The following is a 19,155-nucleotide window of genomic DNA, read 5'->3' on the forward strand; positions in this document are numbered from 1 at the left end:
AATCTAGCGGTAAGATCATTAGAAATTCATATTTAGTCTTAGTAGAATTTTTTTAAATTATTATTTTATATACAACTTAACAAATTTCTAAGTGTACAATACAGTATTGTTGACTATAAGTATACCAGATTTCTAGAACTTATCTTGCTGCACTGCAACTTTATGCCTGTTGCCCATTTTCCTTTCTCCCTAGCCCTGGCAACCAGTCATATCATGCAGTGTCCGTCTTTCTGTGACTGACTTATTTCATTGAGTATAATGTCCTCAAGGTTCATCCATGTCATTGCACATTGCAGAATTTCCTTCTTTTTAAGGTTGAACAAAATTCTAGCCCTTCATATGTATATAACAAATTTTCTTTATCCATCCATCTGTTAATAAACATTAGGTTTTTCTGCATGTTGGCTATTGGGAATCTTGCCGCAACGAACATGAGAGTGCTAATATCACTTTGAGATTCTGATTTCAATTCTTGGATGAATACCCAGAAGTTGGATTGCAGAATCACATGGTAGTTTTATTTTTAATTTAATTTTTTAAGGAACTTTCATAATGCTTTTCATAGTGGCTGCACCATTTTACCTTCCCAGTGACAGTGTGCAAGGGTTTCAGTTTCTCCGCATTCTCACCAATACTTGTTTGTTGTTTCTTCAGTACCAGACATCCTCACAGGTGCAAGGTGGTATCTCATTGGGGTTTTTATTTGCATTTCTCTGATATTTAATGACTGAGCATTTTTTCTATACCTGTTACCATTTGTAGATCTTCTTTGGAGAAATGTCTATTTAAGTCCTTAGCCCATTTTTTAATTAGATTATTAGTGTTTTTTTGCTATTGAGTTGTAGGAGTTCTTATATATTTTGGAGATTAACCTCTTATCGGATATATGGTTTACAAATGTTTTCTCTCATTCCATAGGTTGAATTTTCACTCTATTCTTTCCTTTGCTAGGCAGAAGCTTTTTAGTTTGATGTGATCATACTGTTTATTTTTGGTTTTGTTGTTGCAGAATTTTCTTGAAAATTATCTCAAAGTCAAAGCACAGACTGAGTAGGACCCTACACTGAATATGTGCAACACTGAGCTCCATGTTGCCTGTTTTGTGTATTTCAATGGGTTTCTGTCCTGGTTCATATATGTATATGTACAGACACACACATAATTATAAAATAGTGGGAGGCAGCGATTGCTACATTTTCTTCTTGGTTGGCAACCAGAACTAATGGGCTTTGTATATGTCCTTATTGGATATTGTGACACCCAGTTGTTAGCATGTGAATATTGAACGGCCATTCTTAACCGAGGAAACCTCATGTTGTTTCCTTAGGGGCTTGTGAGTGCTTCCTGTCCATAATCCTTGTCTTATGTATGACAGCCACCCTTTTCTCTCCTGCACTTGTTACCACGGTAACGATGGCTCGCTCTGAATGTCTTCCGTAGACATCTAAGGATGACCTAGCAAAGCATTGAAGCCGGCAGCCAGTCCTGGGCCTGAGCATTGGAGTCTGCTCATTAAGTACCATGGACTGTTTGGGTTTGGAATGAAATTCTGTAGATGGTAAACATTTAATATAATTATGGGAAAATCAGCCAGCCTGACCTAATGCACTTCAAATATAAGATCTTGTGAAGTGATTCTGATGTAACTCTAAATGAGTTTATTCCATCTGGGAGCAAGGACATGCTTTATTTATTTTTTTATTTTTAAGAGGCCACTTTCATAATTAAAGGGATACAATTTTGAAAGTGTACTTGGCCACTACTGAAGATGATACACTTAATTTTTCATTGGCTTAAGCATTTATTTAACCATTTTTCTCTTTCTTCAGCATCTCCCTATCTCTTGATATTGAGCCTCTGCTTATAATTTGCTCATTCATTTGTTCAATCAGGGAGTCATTCAGAAAACATTTGATAAGTGATTATTGTCAGCCACATATTGGGGAATCAGCAGTATAAAAATGAACAGGACGTGATCCCTGTCCTCAGGCTAGTGGGGAAAGCTGACATATACCAAAGTGGACATGTGGCAATACTGAACTTTGTATGTGGGAGGCCTGTGCCCAGAGAAGTCAGAAAAGGCTGAACTGAGGAGCCACAGTTACATGTTCCAGATGGAGAGGCAGGGAGATATTCTGAGTAATAGGAATAGCATGCATCTATTAGTTAGAATTCATGTATTCACTCTGTTGCAAGTCATTGAAAACCTGACCCTAAGCAAAAATTAAAGGAAAGAAAATTCACTGGTTTTCACAACTCAAAATTCCAGATTCATTTTGGCTTCTGGCCTGGCTCAAAGCAAGGATCATACAATGTCATCATCATAACCAGGTTCTCTGTCTCTCAGCTCTGCTCAGTTTTGTGTGTTAACCTCATTCTCAGATCAGCTTTTCTCTCCTTATCATCCAGTGGCTGCCAGCACTGCTGGGACCATGTCCTTTTACACTCTGATCCACGGGAAAACAGTATGAGGTCTTTCTCCCAGAACTTCCAGTAGATTCACTCTGATCAGAACAACTGAGTCACATTCCTGTCCATACTCATCAGTCATTGTCAGGGGAGGGTGACACACTCATGATGGGTGACCTGGCCACATGCCTCACACCAAAGGCTGCGGATCATGATCTCAGAACCAGATGGACTGGAGTGGGTGGGAATGGGATGGATCGCCAAACAAAAACTGACAGAGGGAGAATGGATGCTGGAGAGCAAATGACACGCTCCTACCATGGTGTCGGCGGAGGGTACATCAGCGTGGCTGGTGGGCAGACCTCACTGGGTGGGAGAAGTTATGGAAGATAAGTCTGGAGAGGCATAGTGGCAGACGTGTGTGAGAGACCTGGTATTCCAGAAGGAATTAACACTCTTTCTTGGAGGCAATGGTGAGATTTGTAATCAAGAAGGTGACAAAGGTTTTTTCAGAAAGGTAATGCTCAGCAGCATTCAGCACAGCGACCAGCACTGCCTTCCTGAAATACGTTCCTTTCTTGGCTTGCAGAACACCGTATTCTCCTCCTTTTCCTCTTGTCCCCTCAACAACTTCTCAGTTCTCTGCCAGCAACAACTCTACTGGAGTAGAAAGGTGCAGGACTTTGTCCTAGGCCCTCTCTTCCTGGAAATTGACACACCCCCATAGCTCCAGTTAGCTGCTTTTGCCGAGGCTTCCCAGTGCATATCTTGACAGAGCCCTTTCCACTGAGTTCCAAGTCTGTTGCCTTCTTGACATCTCCTCTTGGACATCCCTTGGATGCCTCCCAGGTGATTTATGCCTAACATGTTCCACATAAGTAAGCTCTGTCCCTTCCCTGCCCCTCCCTGCCTCTCCTCCAGGGCACCCTGTCCCAGTAAACAACATCACTGCTCTCCTGGGAGGCATCAGGATTTCTTCCTCTCTAACCCCACCCACCCTATCGAATCCACCACCAACTTCTACCTATTCTGCCTTCTGAAAAACTCATTCCCATTTCCACTGCTGTTACCCTGGCTCAAGCAATCACCTGTTGCTGAGACCATGGTCACAGCCCTACCTGGGCTCTCCGCTTCCACGCATGAACCACAGTTCCTACTCCTCTCAGTAACCATGCCACTGCCCTGGGGTTAAGCCTTTAATGACTACCCATGCTTCTTGGAATCAAGTACAAAGCACTCACTCGTTCCCACAAGGCTCAGCATGTGCTGGTCCCTGCGTTCCTCTTCAGTTTCGCTCTCCCCTCCCGACACTGACCTCTCTGTTTACCCAACACACTGGCCTCTGTCCTGCCCAGTGCTGTTCCTGTCTGACTGCCCCTTCTCTACTGGAAGCTCCTCTCTAGTCCCGCCTTGCTGCCCCTGACCCCTCTTCAGGTCCCCCTTCACCATCCTGCAGGGAACCTTCTCGAAGACTCATCCTTAGGCCAGAGCCCCTGTCATGGATATTGGTAGTCCCATCTCCTTGGTGGCTCCCATCACACCTCTATCTATGGCTCAATGTCCATCTTCCCAGCATCTCTTAATCCCCATGAGGCCAGCAAGCACACCTGCCCTGTCACCTCTGGAGCCCCAGAGCCCAGCACAGTCCCCAGCACAGAGTATCGTCAAAGGATGTTTCTTGGTGAATCAGCTGCTCCCACCTGGGTATTTGGAGAGAGAAGGAGATCATTTCATACCTGCCTTGAGATTCCTCTCTTAGCTTCCTGGCACCCGCTAAGTAGAAAGGTTCCAGACATAAATGTCACCAAGAATAGACAAAAAAAAAAAAAAAAAAAGCCACCTGGTTTCCAGACAGACTCTCTCTGTGTAGGATGTCTGAAAAACATAAACCACTCTGGTTAAAGGTCACTTTTATCAGATATACAGAAACACTAACTTTCTTATCCAGCTGGGATTCTTCTAAGCTTTACATTTAGTAAAAGAAACAAAAGAGTAAGAGAGAGTTTTCTTTTTCTTTTGTTAGGCGGGTCTGAGGTTGCCTAGACACTCTCACGTTCCTTCACAACACACATGCATCTGCAGTGTGTGTGCATGCATGTGTGTGCATGTGACTCTGCAGGCAATTCTCATTCATCGATTTAAAGCATCCCTCTTGTTTGAGCTCACATTTTTTTCCCCAAGTTGGCCCTCATGTCACATCTAAGAACAAAAAAGAAGTAAAATGGACAAGCAGCTAAATACACACTCGGTAAGAGGAAAAGGCAGCCACTGCCTTAGAAGCCTGTGAGTTCATGCCCATGACGGGAACCTGGGTCAACCATGGTGGATGGCAGTCTCTCCCCCTCCCACATCTGCATGTAATAAGCAAGCTGGCATGAAGTGCCAGGGCTGGGCATTGATGCCCACACAGATGTCACAGCAGAAGCCACCTTTTTATGAGGTCCATCTCTTTGGTGGAACTGATCGGCTTGATAAGAACACAGTGCTTCATGGCACCTGTGTGAAAGAGAAGCAGAAGGAAACAACTGCGCTTGAACCAGCTTTTACCTTTAAGGGGCCAGACTAGAGGTCCAACCCTCAGGGAGCCAAACGGCCTCTGGCTTGGCTGGTGTCTCGACCCAGTCTCAGAACGGGGAAGCTGAGGCCGCGCTAGAACTTAGAGCATATGGGCCAAGTGGTCTCCATGGACAGCTTTGGTTTTTCGTTTCCAAATCAGAGTATAAATAAATTGAATACAAGGGCCTAAGGGAAGCCAAGTCCTGCAGCAAAGGAACATGTTATTCTCACATCGATTTTTCTAAGAGGAGCACCAGCCAGCCAATTTTGAGACTGGAAGAGGAGGGTGGAAGGCCTGGAAGGAGGCTGGAGGAAGAGCCTCATTTTCTAGATGCTTCCATCTGTGTCTTCATCATTCCTCAACTTCTGTTGCTTCAAAACTGGATTTTGTTTTGTTGTTGTTGTTTTTTGTTTTTGTTTTTGCTTTTTTTTTGAGACAGAGTCTTGCCCTGTCGCCCAGGCTGGAGTGCAGTGGTGTGATCTCAGCTCACTGTAACCTCTGCCTCCTGGGTTCAAGTGATTCTCCTGCCTTAACCTCCTGAGTAGCTGGGACTACAGGCATGTGCTACCACACCCAGCCAATTTTTGTATTTTTAGTAGAGACAGGGTTTCACCACGTTGGTCAGGCTGGTCTCGAAGTTTTGACCTCGTGATCCACCCACTTTGGCCTCCCAAAGTACTGGGATTACAGGCGTGAGCCACCGCACCCAGCCTTTTTTTTTTTTTGAAACGAGGTCTTACTCTGTCACCCAGGCTGGAGTGCAGTGGCACAATCTTGGTTCACTGCAGCTTTAAACTCCTGGGCTCAAGCCAACAGCTGTTGTAGCTGGGACTACAGGCATGCACCACTCTATCTGGCTGATTTCTGGATTTTCGTTGTTTTTTGTTTGCTTGCTTCTTTTGTAGAGAGAGGGTCTTGCTGTGTTTCCCAGGCTAGACTCAAACTCCTAGGCTCAAGTGATCCTCCTACCGATTACAAGCGTGAGCCACTGTTCCTGGCCCAAAAGGGAACCTTTTCTCAAATACATTAGTGGTCATTGGGATCCTGGGCTGTGGAGTCAGTCGTGGCTGGTTAGAATCCAAGCACTGTGCTCCTAGCCATGTGGCCTTGTGCTGCAGTTTACTCACCTGTAAAATGGGGATGATTTAGTCATCTAAAAGAGTTGCTGTGAGGATTAAATGAGGTGTACCTATAACATGCATATGTCCCTGAGGCATGCTAAGCACTCCCAAATTGGTGACTGTTTTTAGGTTCTCTAACAGTCCCTTCCTTTGTACCAAATGCTGCTAAGTGAAGCAGCCCCAGAACCCTAATAGGGGCTCCTACAGGTCCTCCTATGGGAGCTATAGGGTCCTAAGACACCCACAGATGGACCCGGATTCCTTTTCCTTCTGACAAAGGATAGAAAATCCTTTTCTTACACCAGGCTGCATTCGTCAAGGCCAAAGCTAGGCTTTAGCCAAACTTTGCCGTGGCCTGTGTGTGGCTTAAGGGGGTAAGGGCCAGGCAGGCCTCCCCTCCCTACCCATCACTCCTCCCTGCAGCCAGATAAGCCCAGACCTTGCCTTAGAGGCAGTCCCTTGCTCTGCCCAAGGGCCCAACAAGAAAATAAAAATGTTTAGGCAACATGTGATTATTCTTTCTTTCAAAATAAACATTGCTTTATTGAATCCGACAAGGGCAGGCACTAGGTACACTTAAACCACAGCTGTCCCCAGGTAGTTCAGGGTGCTGGTCTCCAAGTCAGACTGCCTCAGCCACCTGCCCCACATGACCCTGATGGGTGGTTGAACCTCCTTGAGCCTCAGCTTTCTTGTGTGAAATGAAGCAGGATAATAATGGTGCCTTCCACAGAGGGATGTGATGAGGATGCTAATGGCCACTACTTTATTGAAGAAATTGATGAGATGCATGCCTCTCTGATGTTGATACCAGGCCATATTTGAGCATCCCAGAGGCAGTTTTGATATATTTTCTCCTGCAATCAGTCTGAGCCATTTCAGGACGTGGGGAGGTCTCACAGGGGCCAAGGGACGCAGGTGCCTCTTGCTGATCTAAGCTTTTGTCCCTTCCATAAACATCCCTCTCTTCCCCACCAACCCTGTACCTCAGAACGCTGTAAGCTCCAGCATTTGCGTTTTTCTTTTTCACCTCCCAGGGAACAGTTGGATTGGGGCCAGAGGGAAGACAGCCCTAAGGAGGGGCAAAAGGTTCATGAAGGGGAAACAGAATCAGGGGCCACAGCCCATTTTCTGCCTCCTCAGCCCCCTTTCTTCCCCGACTCTCTCCCTGCTGTGTCTGAGCCAGGATGGCAAATTTACAGCACAAAGAGTGAGCCCAGTGGGAATGGGGGCCCTCCCCGCAGCGAGTTGCTGTGGCTGCGGTAACAGATCACCTCAAGCCAGGGGCATGGGAACAACACAGATCTCTACTCTTCCCATTCCGGAGTCCAGAAGTCTGAAATCAGTTTCACTGGGCCAGAACCAAGGTATGGACAGGGCCATGCTCCCTCTGCTCTTTCCAGAAGCTCCAGGGAAAATCCCTGCCTTTGCTAACTTCCAGAGCTTCATTCCTTTCATTCTTTGCATTCCTAGGCTCTGGCCCTTCCTCCATCTCGAAAGCCCACTACATGGCATCCCCTTCTCCCCTTTCTGGAGTAGCATAGCCCTCTGCCTCCCTCAATCAAGGACACTTGTGGTTAGAGCATTGGGCTGACCCATATACTCCAGGATAATCACCCCTTCTCTAGATCCTCAACTTAATCCCATCTGCAAAGTCCCTTTTGCCATATAAGGTAACATTCACAGGTTCCAGGGATTCAAACATTGACATCTTGATGTCCCTTATCCAACCCACCCAGAGCCTCCAACGTTACCAGCATTGAGTTCTCATACTCCCTTTACTCTCTTCCAGGCCAAGCAAGCTTTTAAAAATGGATCCTCTATTAATGACCGTATCATTAGGAGTCTTTTGGTTGTAAGCAGTCATAACCCTGACTCAAACTTTCAAAAAACAAAAACAAAAACAAAAAAAAAAACAGAATTTGTTGGTTCATGCATCTGAAAAGTCTAGATTCAGGCTTCAGGCACAGCTTGATCCAGGACTTGAAAAACATCACCTGCACCTAGTGGTGTTTCCTCCATCATCCCTCGGCTCTGCCCTCTGCCATATTACCTTCATTCTCAGTCAGGTTCTATACATGCATGGTTGCAAGATGACTCAGCAGCTCCAGCTCTTTATATGCCATGTTCAAGTCTAGCAGGAGGAAGGAGAGACTCTTTCTCTGAAGTAAGTCCTAGGAAATGTTTTGCTGTAACTCACTGGCTGTGGTTGACTCCTGCTTCCTTCAGCTATGGTCTGGGGAACTCACGTACTCCTGGACTAGGCTGAATGTCAGAGATAGGCTAGTTCCCAGAGGGAAATGGAAAGTACCTGACCAGAGGAAGGGAGAATGGATGCTAGGCAGCAAAGAAGAAAGATTCCTCCTTCATGACTCATCAGGCTCATTGCATTTCCCTTGCTAGTCCTAAGCCAAAGAAATGGATGTCTAATTATGAAATTAGGTGCCACCTGTGTGGAAGGGAATTGGAGGAACAAGACCACTTTACCAACGCCCTGATACGTGATAGGCTGGTTTATGCCTCAGGCACTGTGGAAAAACAACTTGCAATCAGACTTCATTCCCAGAACAGCCCTGGCATCGTGCAGCCCTAAGCACCAGCCGTACAGGCACCTTCACGTTTTCTCTACGAAAGGTAACCTGCCTATTTCTGAGGCCTTAGAGTAAGACCGTTGGTACAGTGTGAACAATACATATCTTTACGTTGGGAAAATCTCTTTAAACAGCTTTCCAGAGCCCAAAGAATATGTCTCAAGTAGGAAATATTTCCTATAGACAGATGTATATGGCAAAATCTTCAACATGGAGCTATTGGGAGCAATGAGAGGAAGCTTCTGTAATCTTGACCAACAGCAATAACTATGATTGAGTACCCACCATGTGCCAGGCGTCATTCTAACTCATTACATGTCATATAGCAATCCCAGAGAGTGAGGATGAATACCTGCTTTTAGGGATCTAGGCACCTGAGCCCCCACAGCAGATCCCAGACCCTGTTTAGTAGGGAATATTGTGCTAATTTCATGAGGGTGGTCTCACTCTCATGACCTCATCTAAACCAAATTATCTCTTAAGTGCTAGATGACCATATGTGGCTAGTGTCTATGTATTGGACAGCACAGATAGAGAATATTTCTATCATTGCTTAAAGTTCTAGCAAACAACACTATTATAGCCAATTTGAATGCATTTAACAGGCTTATTATAATTGACATATGTTGAACATTGCAATAAAAAAAAGTCTTCCTGCCCCATGGAACAGTTATGAAAAATTACTGTATACTAGGGCCTAAAGCAAATCTCTACCAAAAAATCTGTTCTGTCAGAAATCAATAGCAAATAGACAACAAGGAACAAGGAAACAAAACAAAGGCTTAGACATTTTAAAACATACCTCTGAATAACCTTAGATAAAATGGACAAATTCTGAGAAAAATACAACTTTCCAAAACTGACTTTTTTTAAAAAAAAGAAATCCAAATGGTCTTATAACCATTAATGAAATAGTTTCAAATATCTCCATTAAACACACACACACACACACACACACTAAGCCCTGATAGATACAGAACAGTTCATCCAATGATTTAAGGAACAAATTATTTCAAACTTAAACTCATAAGAGACAATATTGCCCAAATTATTTTATAAAAATAACTTAATTTTCATACTAAAACCCATTAAACCAGGTCAGGGACATAAAGATTTCAGGCCATTTGGATTCATTAATTCAAAAACATAAATGTAACACATTCACCAAAATATTAGCAAACTGAATCCAGCAAAGCATAAAAGGATAAGATATAATGAGGTTGAATTTATTCCATGAATGCAAGGTTGGTTTAACATTACAAAATCTAATAATTCAATTTATTATATCACCCCATTAAAGAAGAAAAACCATATGATCATCTTAATAAATCAAGGAAAAACATTCAGTAGAACCAAACAAAACTATTCATATGAAAATTCCTTAACCTGATCAAGGATAATGTTTTAAAATATGAAGACATGTTAAAGTCATTTTCTTTAAAAATCAGAAATAAGACAAGAGTTCCATTTCTGTTCAACAATTTACTAAAGATCCTAGCCAGTGTAGGAAGACAGGAAAATAAAGAAAAGAGACTAGATTTGTAAAGGAAGAAATAAAAGTCATGTAATGATTATCTACATGGGAAACACAAAATAATCAACAGACAAATTACTAGAATTAATAAAAGAATTTAGTGAGGGGGATGGATTGATATAAAGTTACAAAATTCAATTGCATTTCTGTATAGCAGGAACAAATAGAAAACAGAATGCAGTAAAAATGTACTTAGAAATAAATCTACCTTAAAAACACAGTATTTATGAATAAACAATAATTTTATTTGAAGTCATTAAAGAAGACCTAAATAAATGGTGAGACATACTTGTTTCATTGATTTAAAAGACTCAATTTAGTAAAGATATTATTTTTCCCTAGAATGATCTATAGTTTAAATGTACTTTGAATCAAAATCCTGACAGGTTGATCCTAAACTTTATGTAGAAGAGGGATGAGACTAGCCAAGCTGCTAGATATCAAGCCTATTATAAAAATATAATAAAGTTTAAAGCACGGTATTTGTGCACAGATAGGCAAATAGAATAAAGGAACAGAATAAAAAGCCCAGAACCAGCTCCTTACATGTATGGAAACATGACAAAATTAAAATATTTGAATAAAGGAGAAGGCATGGCCTATTCAGTAAGTGATCCAGAAACAATATATCATCTATATAGAAAAAAAGCATAAGTGGATCCCTAAACTCACACTATACAAGATCACACCTGTAATCCCAGCACTTTGGGAGGCCGAGGCAGACGGATCACCCAAGGTCATGAGTTCGAGACTAACCTGGCCAACATGGTGAAACTCCATTTCTACTAAAAATACGAAAATTAGCTGAGCATGGTGGCGCATACCTGTGGACCCAGCTACTCGGGAGGCTGAGTCAGGAGAATCGCTTGAACCTGGGAGTTGGAGATGGCAGTGAGCTGAGATTGCATCACTGCACTGCAGCCTGGGCAATAGAGTGAGACTCCATCTCAAAAAAGAAAAAAAAAAAACTTAATTCCAAATGGGTTAAAGATATAAACATGAAAGGTGTCAGTCCATTTTTTTTTTAATTTGAAGAAAAAATAAGCTAATGCTTTGATGATCTCTGACTCTGAATAAAGAAGAATTTCTTTTTTTTCTTTTCTTTTTTTTTCCTAACAGACAAGGTCTCACTGTGCTGCCCAGGCTGGAATGTGGTAACACGATCATGGCTCACTGCATCCTCAAACTCCTGGGCTCAAGTTATTCTTCCTGCCTCAATGCCCCAAGTAGCTGGGACTACAGATGCATACCACCACACCTGGCTAATGCTCCTTTTAAATTTTTTGTAGAGATAGGGGTCTCGCTATGTTGCCCAGGCTTGTCTCAAACTCTTAGCCTTAAGTAATCTTCCTACCTTGGGCTCCCAAAGTGCTGGGATTACAGGTGTCAGCTGACTTGCCTAGCCTCAGAACTTTTTTTGTTTTTGTTTTTGTTTCTTTTCTCATGTGTCCTCAGTCTGAAGAATTTCTTAAACAAGATACAAAAAGCACAAAATCATAATGAAACTATCCATAATCTCTACATTGAATTTGAGAACTTTCTTCATCAAGAGATACCATTAAAAGAGTACAAAGACAGGGCACAAACGGAGAGCAGTTTTGGCATACAGACTGTCTTCAAATGATCAGTGCACATACTATATAAAGAATGCCATTGAAGGAAAAGACAGAAATCAACTAAAACATGAGAGAGAAGAATTAGCAGTTATTTCACAGAGGAAGAGATATGAACAATAGGCCAATAGAGAATAAAAAGATGTTCTACCTCATTAGTAATCTTGTAAATGGAAATTACAACATTTACAACTAGACACCATTACATACCCACCAGATTGGACAAAAATACGATCATACCAAGTGTTTCCACCAGTTTTTCCTCCCAGTGTCTCCTGGATCCGCCCTGGCTTTCACCCTCTTGCCCAGGACTCCTCCCTCCAGGCTCCCTGCCTCCTCTGCTGGTGGCTTTCTTCCCTCTGGTCTCCCCTGGCTGCAGACCACCTGAGATTACTTTTCTTGAGGCTGTTGCTTTCACCACGCCCTATTTCCTTCCCCCTGATTCAGGAGGAAGATGAGTCCTTCACTTTTTAAAAATACATGAATGTTTTCACATATACAGTCATCCCTCAGGTATCCACTGAAGGCTGGGGCCCCTGAAAATACCAAAATCCACAGATGCTCAAGTCCCTTATATGAAATGGTGTTCTATTTGCCTATAGCCTTCCAACATCCTCCTGTATACTCTAAATGCTCTCTAGATTACCCGTAATACCTCATGTAAATCTATGTAAATAGTTGCAGTATCGTATTGGCTTTTTATATGTTTCTTTATTATTGTGTTGTTGGGTTTTGTTGTTTTTCTTTTCTCAGAAGTTTTTGATTCCTGGTTAGTTGAATCACTGGATGCAGGACCCACAGATGCAGAGGGCGACTGTACAGAAGAAAAGCATCTATTGCCTTTCCAGGCCAAGCTTTCTGTCTGTTCTCCTCTCTAGCAATAATCTCTTCTCACTCTCAGTGTCTTCAAGCTTCCTATTCCTTTGCCTACAGTACAAGTGTTCTACATCTTAGAAAGCCCTTCTCTTAATCCTCTTGTTGTATTAATCATCAACTCTCTACCAGGCAATGGAAGAAAACAGAATACCCTGGTTGCCTCCATTCATTCCCCACCCCAATTTAAGCTGGTTTTTGGCCCCGTCACTTGACTGAAACTGCCTCTGCAGAAGGTCAGCAATGATGTTATTATTGTGAAACTACATTGTATGTGCAAAAGTGTATGTAACATATATACATAGTTTGAGAAGCATAAATCAATGTCCATGCTTCATGATCCCTGTTACAAATAGGATACGGTTAGTAAATTTGAAGTCCCCTGAGAGCAGTAGACCACGTTATACTCCATCCCTGGTGTCCCCAGAACCTTCCCAGAGCCTTCATCATCCAGGCCTCCTATAGTCTGTTCATCTAGAATCTTCTCTTCTGCTGCAGTGAGTCAGCTAATTTACCCAACCAGGGGGTCAGATTACTCACTGAGGCTAATGAGGGCTGTCTGTCATCTCTGGAATCTGAGCTTCCAGAAACAAGTTTTCTGCCTTTGTAGTCGACCTGCAAGTGACTCAGGGCCAAGCACAGGGAGACTTCTGAGGCAGGATAGGCCTTTAGGTCTCTTTATAATTAACTTAAAAGCTATCTCCATGTTAAAGCCCATACAGTCTACTCTTTGCAATCAGCTTAGTCCCATTTCCTGAGTTACCATATCCATTACCCCATAGATAACTGAGTTGGGCTGTTTTTCATTTCAATTGTGAGTGTTACAAAACCTTTTGTCCTGCTTTGTGTTATTACAGAACTCTAGTCACCTTATTATAGCTTCGTTCTCTTTAAGGCATTTTCTCAATGTTTCCAATATCAGTGGAGGGCATCAGTCTTCCAGAGATTCAATGTGAGCTAAGCCAGCTTCTAATGAAATTGGCGGAAACTATCAGTGCCTCTCTGAACCTGAGTCAGGGTTGTGTCCAATTTTGTTCATAAAAAGGGCTCATTTGGTTGATCTCTGTATTCATATTAATTAAAATCCTCGCAAAGCTAGCTACATCTACTGAAAGCCAGACATTAAAAGAAATTGACTTTAAAAACCATCCTGTTTTGAAAGTATTTCAAAGAGCTTTGAAGCTGATTATAAGGGAGATTTCACAGCCTACCTGTTTGGCAACCTTTCTAAGATCGTGTAGCAGTGGGGACACCTTCTGGAGCTTTATAGAAGTGGCCTTTATACACAGAAATCCCTCTAGAGAGCTTCGAGGTAGATTCTAGGCACATTCCTCCACCAGTCACCCGACAGCAAAACTGTTTCTGCAAAGTTATTCAAAGGCAAACTCAAAGGTGCCTTAATTTTTCTCATCCAGATTACAATCAGAATGGATTCCTCTTCTTTCAAAGGTCCTAGATAGCAAATTACTTGTTCCACGTGTTGTGGGTTCCAGTTACTTTTGGAATGAAAAATCCTCCTTTGAGAGTCCCTGCCCTGGGTAAGCCATGACATGAAAAGACCTGGGAGAAGTCCTCACCTGTGGATTGGCTGGACTCTCCAGCAAAGTCACTAAGAGCATGAGCTTTGGTGTGGGTCTAATGCAGCCACTGACCTGTCCTCTGAGCCTCAGTTTTGTCATCTGAAGACAGGATAATCATAGTGACTGCCTCCTCAAGCTGTTGTGAAGATTAAATTAAGCAGTGCTTATCAAGTGCTTCTTAGTTCCTGTAGGGAATCGTGATGAATAAGGTCAACTGCAGTTACTTAATTAGGCCTCTTACTTGATACAGTTGTTTTACCACTATTTTCTTCATGACCTTCTCACCACCATCTTCTAGGTCAGGGGTTCTCAGCCATGAATGCATATTAGAATAACCTTGGGAAGTTTCAAATAGATTGATGCCAAGGAAATCAGAATCTCTGTGGTTGGGATTCAGGCTTCAGTCTTTCTTAAGGGTCCACGAAGGATCCCAATGGATAGCCAACACTGAGAACCACTGTTCTAGAGGCTCCAATAGCAACTCCATTTGAGAACCTTTATAAAGATGGTGTTCATCTCCTAACCTCTGAGTGACTTGAGTTTCAGCCTCTCAGCGATCTCTTGTCAGTTTCCACCTTAGCACATGTGGCCGGTTGGAAGTGTTTTGTGGTATAATAACGTCAGAGGCTCACGGAGGCTGCTTTCCATAATAGATACATGTCTTTAGTTGGCTTCCCCATCTCACGTGGCAGAGCTAGACCATGCTGGTAGGGAAGGCGCTGGGCCAGCCCATCTGTTTCCATCTGTCATTTACTTCCCAATGTGGGAGGATGAGCAAGTGTAGGACCACAAATTCAGACAATAAATATGGAAACATGGCAGGGACTTTGTGTTTGCACCCAGAGGGGCTTAGAAATATGCTCAGTTTTAATATAATTTCAAGCAATGATTATAATCTGCTCCCTTTAGAAACAGCAGTCAGGGGCTTTCCTAATCTGGAGCAGATTCGCAATGTGTAGAGTCAGAGGAAGGAAGGATGGGAGGCAGGGAGTTTACAAAATGAGAGAAGCAAAGTCAGGTAGCTGAGAGCAAGAATAGGAGTTTGAGAAACCACCTGATAAGATCTGACAAATAAAGATATGTGGTTTGCACCAGTTTATAAATTAGGAACAATGGAAATATGAGACTGGAACTGCAGGAGAAAATAATCTCAGTGATGACATTAATTCACAGAGGTCATTAGCACACATTCAGACCCTTGGAGTGCTGGATACTCTCATAACTGGACCTCTGACCATGCAAGGCACCCAGTGGCTAATATGGATCATTTTCTCATTTTGATACCAGTGATTTATGAGGATGATGATCAGCTTGCACCACTAAGAATACTGACATTTTCTTTCCATACTTGAAATGTTTTCATTCCACTTGTTCATTCTGTAGTTGTTGATTGAGGATATTTGTGCAGGGCACTGTGCTAGGGAGGAAAAAACCAATCTGTGTATGTTAGCTTTTGCCACGCAACAAAATACCGGAAACATAATTGTCTAAACAGAAAACGTGTATTAGTTCTTGTGAATCTGTGAATCAGCTAGGTGGTTTTCAAGTTGCCATTTGCATCACATTTTTGAACGCCTCATTGGCCACAGAAGTCAAGCCAACCCCGAAGGCAAGGCCTGAAGAAAACAGACTCCATCTGTAGATGGGTGGAGAGGCAAAGTTGTATTACAAAGAGTTGTGATTACAAGAATTGGAGGGATTTCTTTTTTTTTTTTAACAAATAATAGACCATCTGCTACAACATTTGAACAAAACCAAATCTTTATAGCCCTTTTTACTACAGGGAGTTAACTACAGGACTGTTGACTAGAATTTCTTTCAACAAATGTTAGGCATGACTCTAAGCTTGGTATGCTGCCCAGTGCTGGAGATGGTGAGAGACAGACATGGCTAGAGAGAGACAGACATGGCTCCTGCTCCTGCTGATGAATAAATTATAATGTAGGATGTAGAAGTATGGAGATGACCCCTGAACCTGGACTTGCGGGTCAGGGAAGATGTTCCAGTGAAAGTAACATCTAAGCTAATGCTTAAAGGTTCAGTAGATGTTAACTGCTCAATGCCAGGAGGAAGAGGTAGGTGAGAGCAGTCACAGTGACTGCTGGGGTCAGTGCCAGACTGCAGGGGCAGCTGGGGCATCAGCACCTTCCCTGTCCCCGTGGCTACTATTCCCCTTCCTGTCATGCCCGCCCCCAGTGCTGACCATCACTGACCCCACCTCATTGCTTCTGTATTCTTCATCATCATCGTCATCATCATCACCTGCTTCCATTTGGCACCTACACATACCCCGCTCCCACAACAGACTTCTTCCTCGTCCCGGGGGAATCCACGTTCTCTCCTTCCTATTTCCTTTAGAGCAGGGGTTCTCAACCCCCTACGGAACAGTACCAGTTCATGGCCTGTTAGGAACTGGACCACACGGCAGGAGATGAGCAGCGGGTGAGCAAGCGAAGCTTCATCTGTATTCACAGCCGCTCCCCATCACTTGCATTACCTCCTGAGCTCTGCCTCCTGTCAGATCAGCAGTGGGTTAGATTCTCATAGGAGCAGAAACCCTATTGTGAACTGCACATGTAAGGGATCCTGGTTGCATGCTCCTTATGAGGATCTAATGACTGATGATCTGTCACTGTCTCCCATTACCCCCGACAGGACCCATCTAGTTACAGGAAAACAAGCTCAGGTCTCCCACTGATTCTACATTATGATAAGTTGTATAATATTTCATCATATATTACAATGTAATAATAATAATAGAAATAAAGCACACAACAAACGTAACGTGCTTGAATCATCCTGAAACCATCCCTCCCCACCATCCTCAACCCAGTCCATGGAAAAATTGTCTTCCATGAAACCAGTCTCTGGTGTCAAATGGTTGGGGACCGCTGCTTTGTAGGCACCTTTCTCTCAGCCTACATGTTCCTTCCACTCTTCACTTCAAAAGAACCATTCTTTCTTCCACACATAGTTAGACCATGTCCTCCCCCATGAAGACTTCTGTATGCATCCAGGAAGAGTTACTGTTTCTCTCATTTGAATTCCAGAAATGATGGTAATTCCTACCAACCCCACACAAGAGCAGCTCACATTCATTGGACATTTGCTATGACCCAGGCACCATGGGGCTCCTTACATGAACTAAGGCTCACAGCAATCAGATGTGGAGGATTCTGTTACTAACACAGCCCCTAGGCCCCTTACTGCACAAGTGGGGAAGCCAGAATTCAAACCCAAGCCTCCTGACCCTACAGCTTTGCTCAGAATCACTGTGCACTGCCTGGCTCCCTGTGTACCCTAAAGCACACCCATTCCTGTGGCTCTGACTGTGACCCACCGGCCTTAAGAGACCTTAGCTCCTTGAAGCAAGGGTTGGGCTTCTCATCTTTAGAATCCTACAACACTATAGTGGATTCCCTAGAAGGAGAGCCTGAGAGTGTGGTTCTTGAGGTGATTTATTGAGGGAGGGCTCTCAGGAGAAACTATAAGAAATTAAGGGAAGCAAGATAGGGCCCAAGGAAAACTAGGGGAAGATGTGATTTCCAAGTCCAATCTCTGCCTGATCTCAGGGGGAGCTGTGGAGTGTAAATTACATCACAGTTTATCTCACTCAGAGACAAGGAGGCTGGGCTCTCATAGCCCCCTATCAGTCACTCCTTCCTATAAGTCATACCCTAATGAGAGGGAAGGCAGCTCCCGTCAGGCCATGGCAGCGCTCCACACTCACAGTGCCTGGATGCATCACCCTAATGAAGTGCACCGGCAGCATCTGCTGCAGTCACCAGTTTTAAAAAAGTATTAAACAGCATATGCAGGCCCTTCCTGTCCAGCCAGTGGCTGATTTCATGCTCTGTAGTGGACACTCCCAGAACCCAAGTCTAATGAATCAGTGAATTAGAAGTCACTGTGTCTCCTACAGGGCTGCCCACCCCTGCCACCTTTTCCCACAGGACTGCACTGCACAGACTTTAATGGGTGTCCAGCATCCAGCCTCCCATCTACAAAGATCATGGGAACTGCAACACAGAACATTAACGGAAATACAAGCTTGTTCATTAGTGTTTTATTCTAGTGTTTTATTCACGGGACACACTGCTTCAAGTGAAGAAAGATCAGGAAATAAGTATGGTAGATTTTTTTTCTTTTTCACTTTGCAGCACAAAAGATTGTGTATTGCGTTGATCCTTCCTCAAGAGTTGAAAAATAAAACATGAGGAGGGAAACCACTGTCCCCCAAGCCAGTGCTATGACCTGCATGTGATTCTCTGGCAGCTACAGGGGGCATTTCTTTTCCTGGCTCCTCCCTTGATTTGGAAACGAGGAGCTCTGGAATCGAAACTGTATCAATTGTTCTTGTTTGCTGTGCACTCCCTTTTAAAAATAACTGAATCTAATCCTGTTTGGGCCAGCATACCAGGAAAGTAATCATCTGTTCCTGAGGGTAAAAGGAAATCTGATACAAAAAACTCTACCAATGTCCTATTTCAGTTTTTCAGAGCAAGTTTTCCGGTTTTAATAACTTAAAGCCCTAATCACGGTAAAGGTTTCTCTGCCTCCTGTGGCTCAGGCAGCGAACAGGGAGGGCTGCCCTGCCTTCCTCTGTTGATTTCTGAAGAGACCTCTCGCTTCCCAATTGTCCAGGCAGCATTGTCAACTGAGGTGTGGTTTGTCCTCGGGTATGAAGACCCTCCACAGCTTTGTATTTTTCCTTTACGGAAATTCCCGTATGCTTTTTCTTTATACAGCACAATATCCCACAGGGATGCAAAGGCTGGATGGGAGAGTGCTGTTATGTGGGGCAGCGAGCCGGCAAAGCCTCCCCAGGCATCTCTGCTGACCTGGGGTGGTTTAATAAGTGTTCAGAAGTGTCCTTG

At 43.4% G+C, this 19,155-nt stretch overlaps 1 protein-coding gene across 1 annotated transcript in view; it reads left to right on the forward strand.

The window, feature by feature from the left end:
* HYDIN (HYDIN axonemal central pair apparatus protein) overlaps positions 1–19,155 on the forward strand; it is a 490,708-nt gene that overhangs the window by 282,777 nt on the left and 188,776 nt on the right. The gene's annotated exons all lie outside the window — the stretch shown is intronic.

Source organism: Aotus nancymaae, unplaced genomic scaffold, assembly GCF_030222135.1.
Source record: "Aotus nancymaae isolate 86718 unplaced genomic scaffold, 86718_ANA_hifiasm-v0.15.2.pri h1tg000030l, whole genome shotgun sequence".
NCBI lineage: Eukaryota > Metazoa > Chordata > Mammalia > Primates > Aotidae > Aotus > Aotus nancymaae.